The sequence below is a fragment of the Belonocnema kinseyi genome, unplaced genomic scaffold, assembly GCF_010883055.1.
Source record: "Belonocnema kinseyi isolate 2016_QV_RU_SX_M_011 unplaced genomic scaffold, B_treatae_v1 SchBZDm_1210;HRSCAF=1346, whole genome shotgun sequence".
Lineage (NCBI taxonomy): Eukaryota > Metazoa > Arthropoda > Insecta > Hymenoptera > Cynipidae > Belonocnema > Belonocnema kinseyi.
In genome coordinates, this window is record NW_022873184.1 from 1 (window position 1) to 7,584 (window position 7,584).

The following is a 7,584-nucleotide window of genomic DNA, read 5'->3' on the forward strand; positions in this document are numbered from 1 at the left end:
GGCTCACCGTGAGAGAGCATTGTAAATTGTTTGGTTTCAGTTGAGATCGTTACTTTTTTATATTTTAAATGCAATACTATATTCGTTAAAAGTACCTAATTAGAATTATATATGTGTGTGTGTGTGTGTTTGTGTGTATATATGTGTGTATATATGTGTGTAAAAAATGGCAGGGGTTTTAAAGTGAAATATTATTATATTCGTTAAAAAAATGTCGATAGATGTTAATTGAAAATGTATTACACAGGCTGTTCAGTTATTTTATAAATATTTTAAAGAACCCCCCACCAAATGTGCAGAAAATATCCTTTAGTTACAAATTTGTAATATAATTTTTTTTTGTATTTTTGAACCTGCAGACTAAAAATTCGAAAGAAAAAAGTAAGAAAAATGCACAGTTTTTAAACAAACACTTGTCAAAGTTTTAATTTTCACATGTATTTTAATAGGAAAATGCTTATTTTAGTGAAATGTTTGTATTCCTCAAAAAATCTTTGTTAGATTTGGCTAAAAGTTTCACAGTTTGACTATGAGACTTACCGAAACAAAAGGTTCATACACACGAACTAGAAAGATTAACGATTTTTTAGGATAAAGCATGTTTTGGCTGTATTTTCATACCTTTGGAGGCTTAAGGTATGAAAATACCCCCAAAACATGCTCTATACCCAAAAAATCGTTAATCTTTCTAGTTCGCGGGTACAAAACTTTTGTTTCGGTAAGTCTCATAGTCAAAAATGTTTAACTTTTAGCCAAATCTAACAAAGATTTTTGGAGAAATACAAATATTTCACTAAAATAAGCATTTTCCTATTAAAATACATGTAAAAATTGAAACTTTGACAAGTGTTTGTTTAAAAACTGTGAATTTTTCTTACTTTTTCCTTTCAAATTTTAAGTAGGTTCAAAAATACAAAAAAAAAATTATAATACAAATTTTTAACAAAAAGATATTTTCTGCACATTTGGTGGGGGGTTCTTTCTAATTATAAAAATAAAATGTTTTTATGAGAAAATATTCTTCTTTTCATTCAATAATAATGTTTAAAACCATCTATTTTTAAATCCTGCATGCATTTTAAAGGTCGCATGTCAGCGTCATGCGTGCGAGCGATATGCGTCGCATATGAAGACTCATCTGTCTGCTCGAGTGATGGCGCTGCGTGCGGGATAATCCGCACGCGTGCGAGCGATAACGCTCGCACTGTGGGGGCATTTTGTTATCTGGGCTGAGTACCTTACCAATTGAATTAGTCAAAAAAATAACTAATTTTTGTTAGTAATTTCTGAGAACTACCAATTCTTTAGTCAATTTCTAAACATAACCACTATCTACTGCAAGTCGTTGATGCGCAAGCACCCATGCGCGTCGAAGTGAAGTGTCCATGCTCCATAAACATGATTTTGCAGTCAGTGCAGTTTGTGGAAAGTTTTGGAGTTTTTAAAGTGATTAAGTTTGTTTTGAGTAAAGTGAAACCAAGTGCGGCTGAACTTTTTCTTGCATAAATCAGAAGGAAGCAGCAGCGGAAGGAAAATTCTTAAAAGAATTCTTTGGTAAGTAATTTTTTTACAATAATAGCATCAAACACTATACCTGCAACGCAAGCGTTTTTTTAGTAATCCCTCTCATTTGTAATCGATCTTGGCCTTTAAACAAATTATATCAAATGATAATGAGTTAACATTTTTAATGCAGATTCGACATTTAAAAAATTTTTTTTCATGTTTGCAGCAATTTGAGGTTAGGAATCATTAAGAATTTTAAATATTTGACAACTGATGAAATGGATGTCGGGTTGCAGAAGGTGATTGATCCTAAAGTAGCTGCATTTTTGAAAGGTAAGAACAATAATCTGTTTTCTAATTTTCACGAAAATTGTTTTCCATATATATAGTGGAATAGTTGAAATTGAATAGAATAATATATATGAATAGCGAAGCGTTATTTATTATAGCGATTCTGCCTAGTGTGTGTATTTTGAGGTTAAGTGTTACAATTTTCCCCGGCTTTACTTCCAAACCACACAATATGTTTTGCCGAAAACTTCAGGCAAGCAATACAAAACATTGTAACTAATGCCCCGGAATCAACCTGTTTGCAGGCAATTCAAAAAGTTTATTTCATAAATAATTTCCAAATGATAAGAAATTAAATGACAGAAAGCTGAAAACCGAGTCTAATATCGAAATAGTGCACAGACATACCATTTTTATTTATTAGAATGAAGTTTTTTGTTAATATATCTCAAAAAAGAGTGCGGGGATGTTTGTTATACTATTTTATAGCATCTCCGAATTCGCTTTTTGAAAATTGTAATCCTTGTGGACAAAAACCCGAGGGAACTGAATCCGATTTACCACACGACGAAGTATCACATACTTCATCGTATTGTCAATTTGAAATTTACCTAATATTCTCAATTTTCAAAGTTTATTTTAAGATTTAAATATTTTCAGTTTTCGTAGGACTAAATCTCCCTTACTTAATCCTCAAAGTAATTAAATAATTTTTCAAAGCTTACTAAATTATCCTACCATTAGGTTGAAAATATATTTCTATCATTGTAAATTCGTCTTTTTAGTCGAAAAATAATCTTCATTGAAAATGAGACTGCCTGATTGAAAGTTGAATTACTTTGTAGTGCTCCCAACACGGCACTCTGCACAAATGTGCAGGCAATGCATAAAGCTTTTCATTGGCTGCCGTTCGTGCGCTTATTTTAAATGTTAAAAGTTGCAACTTTTTTTTATATATTATTAATAATTATCCTGTAAATAAAAAACAAGTCATTTAATATAATCTTGTTTTATAATTTTTTATTAATGTTATTAATTTATGCATTTGAATGTTTTATAATAATCTAAATGGATATACAAATTTTATTCCAGGTACATTCTGAAATATTTATTATTTATTCATTTACAAATTGTAATTCAAATTTTATAAAAGTTAAATAATTAATAGAAACTCAATGGAATTTATTTATAATATTTTCAAATAACCAGTACAGATGTTAAATTAATTTCTGTAATAAAGCATCGACGCGTTTTGGACTGCTTCTGTTTCTTTTGAAGAAGTGCACAATACAAAACTCTTCCAGGATTTTAAGCATTTGAACATTATTGTTTGAATTAAAAATAACAATAAGTGTATACAAAAAATTAATTTAAACACACTTGCTAACAAACTTCGCAGAATTCAACTCATCACTAATTTCTCTCTAAGTTTATTTCTAAGTTTTATTTAAATTAGAAATTTGAATTTTGAGGACGTTTTTCGTAATTTAAAAAAATACCATGCACACTTTCAAACAAAAATTTCCATTCAGAAATAGATTTTTTTCAATTATTGCTATTTTGAATTGAAGGAATAATTATTGGGTAACTGTTTCATTCAAAAAAATTTTTTTCTTTGTTGAGAAGGAATTTATTCAAGGGAGACTTATATCTTTCAGGCTAATTTCCGAGCCAAAATTGAGCAGTTTACTGTGGAAGAAATAAACAACATTTTTAATATGGGACTTTTTCTATTCAATGGCAGCTTTATAGAATCTCGCACATGATTTTTTAAAATCTCAGCGTTGACTTCCAAGACCTGGAGATTTATCTGTTTTAAAGTTTAACTATTTTTTTTTGTTTGTGCGCGTTCGCTCTCCACCCTGGTTTTCAGGTTTTGCAATCTTTTTCAGGTTTATAGAAATGCGCCATGTCCTCATATAAACTCCGTGAACGTCCGTATTCTGGCATCGAACGATTCGATTTCATTCAATCCAAATGTTTTGAGACTTATTTATCACAAATTTCGTTTTCAGACAACAGTGTGGAGTCTAATGTCTTGCAGAGATTATCTTAGAATGTGCAATTTATAAAATTTTTGAATCGTCTCGAGCGTTACAAACTTTGTAAAACAGTTCTGCTAATATCTTACACGTAGTAAAAATATACGTCTTTTTCCAGAACAATACGTTGATGGCAAGGCGGTTTTGAGTCTTACCAAAGTCGATTTTCAAAGTCTGAAAATCAAAATGGGTCCGGTAATGAATTTGTGCAAACTTCAAAAAGAGAATTCTGTAACAGGGGTAAGTTTTTTTATAAAATTTACAGGCCAGAGTTTAAGTTATTTTATTTTCACGAATTATGTAAATAATTGGAAATTTTTTTAAATAATTTTTTCCAGTAGTATATCGTGACTCAAAACCCGAAGTCTGATGATCGCATGGACACTTCAGAAAAGGACTTATCAACACAAATGGAAGCCTTTGAAAATGAGACATTAATGCTTAATGCAACATCGACTGTTATTTATTCGACACGGTTTTCGGTAAATATTACCAGAAATTATTTCGCAATTGTCGATTTTAGTCTTAGTTTTAAAACATGGTGTTTTCACAGAACTATGATAGCGTTCGATTAACACTGGAGAACAACCCGTAAGGATTTATAGTCTTATACGCAATAGAGAACGGCACATTCGGGGGACAGACAAGAAAAATGATGGTGTGAATACTGGTAGCAGCTCTTATTGCACGTTATAGTAACTGCTAGGTTATTCAATTAAAACTGATTTTATCTCTGATAGAGGGTGAGCAAATTTAGTTTGATTCAAAAAACAAATTTTCGGATTGCATAACATTTTCTTCTTTTTATTTCAGTTATCCCCGCGATGAATCTAAGTGGAATTTAGCTAAAGCAATTATTGCTGAGTTTCCATTTTTAAAAAGCAATTTGGAAAAATCTAGATGCGTAAGTTATTCTCACGAATATGTAATGTATGAATATATAATGCAAGTTATGTATTCATTTCTTATAATTTTACCTATTTAATTTTTTGTTGACAGGAGCATTATTTTGACTGACAAACTAGGAAAGTATTTCTAGAAACACGCTTATGGAATGCTCGAAAGAAGATACCCGAATCTGACAAAAATACTGCAAAACTAAAAAGAAGAAGCCCTGTCCTGAGTCAACCGAAAAGTACCCGGATATGAAAATTCTGAATGAAGAAGGTTTAAACTGCAAAGTAAGAAGCTATTTTTAGTTAGAACATGTTTAAATATTTGTTTTATTTACTGTATATTTTCTATTTCAGGCATATTTAATGGAATACAAGATGCCAAATGATGCAGAAAAAGAGAGCATTATCATGTTGCTCAAACAAACTTTTAAGAATAGGAGAGAGTGGATTTTAAAGAAGTCATCGACTATCACAGAAATTCGCGAGAAATACCCTAGACTTTTTGATTAAAACGGTGAAATGGTGAGTTTATAATAAATATATATGAGAAACTCAGTTCAGTTTTTTATATTGTAACAAGGATCATAATAGTTCAGCAACTAAATTTAAGGAGGAATAGGGGATTTTTGCATCAAAAGATGGGATTTTTGTGAAGAAAGGGGAAATTTTCTTTCTTTAAAAAAGAGTAACGCAATGGAAAGTTAAATTTTCAAACCTTAAGAGCATGCTCTTCGGTGACCAGTGACCAAACTAGTCCCCGGTTATGAAAATTTTTTTTGGTGCTCACTGTGCCCGTATGGATTGAGATATCGTGCTTTGACAGATAAAATAAAAAGTACTAAAGAACGTTTGTATTCATCAATATATTGGTATTTTTAAAGAAAGTTTATTTATAAATTGATGAAATAGGACATTGCCATTCGAGTTATAGCACTTTGCAGATAATGGTTGGTTTGCTGCATTTCAGATTTTTTGATTCGTGTATATTGAGCACTGACACAAATTTTGAACTAAATCGTCTAAACCTTAAAAAAATTAATATAAGCAATAAAATTTGCACATTCGTTGCAAATCAACAAATAAGTATCTGCGCACACGTAACCTATCATTGTTTGGGGCATTTTTAGCGATTTCTAGAAGAGAAAAAAAGAAACTTTGAACGTCGATAAAGTCGAGATCAAGTGACGGTCGTTCATGAAATTTTTGTGTAAAATGATTTTCATTTTTTTGGTCCTAAAAATAAAAGATAAATTTTAAATTGGAAACATAGCAACAACAGCCATAATCCATAATTCTTGACGTTGGATCGATCAGCTGATAACTATTGTTGACAGTGAACCAACCAGTGGGACTCAGCGTCGGACTCGCCTTGGCTTTCGCCCCTGGGCGAAATTATATATATAACCATTAGAAAATTTTAATTATTTTCTGAAGATGCATATTTCTCAAGATTGGTCTTGGACGGATTTTCGAGTATCACATTTTAAAATGTTCTTAGATTTCTATAAATCGAGGCATCTACTTTATCGACGTTAAAAGTTTATTTCCTTTTCCTGTAGTATTTTACTAGAAAACTTTCTTCGTCATTATGAACATTTTGATATATAGACGTTCCTTAGTACTTTCTGTATAACTTCCTAAATCCTGAATACGATATCTCAATCCGTGTGGATACAGTGAACACAAAAAAAAATGTTCATAACCGGGGACTAGTTTGGACACGTGGTCACCGAAGAGCACGCCCTTAAAGTTTAATTTTCATCAAGAAACGGCATTAAGGTTAAAGTTCCTTAATCCTTAATTTGAAATAAGGCGGGAAATAAGCAACCAATGGACGCCTGCGTTACGAGCATGCGCGTCTCTCGGAAAGCGTCTCATTTTTGATTTAGCAATTAGTAAGTTTTGACTAACCAATTGGTATATTTTAACTAACCAATTAGTAGTAGTTACTATTTACTAATTGTCAATTGCTGAGTTCTTGTTTCTACAATTAGTCAAAATTGACTGATAATTAGTTAAATTTTACTAATTTAGATTTAGCGAGTATGGCATTTGTTTAATATTCGCTCCCATCCCCGAATATAGCAATAATTCAGGAAAGATTAATGCACTTTTTTCCGTGTATATGAAAAATTAAAGTTCATAGTTACTTCTGTAATTACTTGATAAGCCTATGTAAAGCGTTGGTTTTAGCCTGAAAATATTTTCTGTAGATATAAAAAATCATTATTGTAAACAATAATACAAAAGATATATTTTCAGTTGTAAAATAGCTTTCTTATAACGTACATCACTTTTATTTTGTCATGTGAAGAATTTTTAGGTACTTTTTAAATCAAAACTTTTTTTTATACATATAAAGGTGATTATTGGGCCTTTCATATGTGTATATTTGCCGACCCAGTAAACACCTTTATATCCATCACTCATCTTAGATAAAGCGTAGTTTATCGGGTCCCAAGTATTAAAATTACACTTTTCTTTAATTGTGGCTTATACATAATAAATTAGGCTTAACAAATATTTCTGTTAATACTTGAAAAATCTATATAAAGTGCTAATTTTAATATGTAAAGATTTTTCGCAGATATAAAAATCATTATTATATGCAATAATACCAAAGATATTTTTTCCATTGTAAATTAGCTTTTTTATATATTACAACACTTTTATTTTGTTATGTAAAGCATTTTTAGATACTTCTTAAACCAAAAATGAGTTTTAGATATATATAGGTGGTTATTGGGTCTGACCCGGTAAACACCGTTTAACATATCAAATTTATCGGGTCGGACCCAATAAACCCGCAAAGACCCAATAGAAAATCGGACCTGATAAACACCGTTTAA

The 7,584-nt window shown here is 30.7% G+C and overlaps 1 long non-coding RNA gene across 1 annotated transcript; it reads left to right on the forward strand.

The window, feature by feature from the left end:
- The first annotated feature begins 3,976 nt into the window (after nt 1–3,976).
- Nucleotides 3,977–5,240, forward strand: LOC117182502. Its single transcript, XR_004468327.1, has 6 exons — nt 3,977–4,079; nt 4,178–4,321; nt 4,393–4,582; nt 4,653–4,743; nt 4,839–5,020; nt 5,090–5,240. It is a non-coding gene; the product is annotated as an uncharacterized LOC117182502 (long non-coding RNA).
- The last annotated feature ends 2,344 nt before the right edge of the window (nt 5,241–7,584 follow it).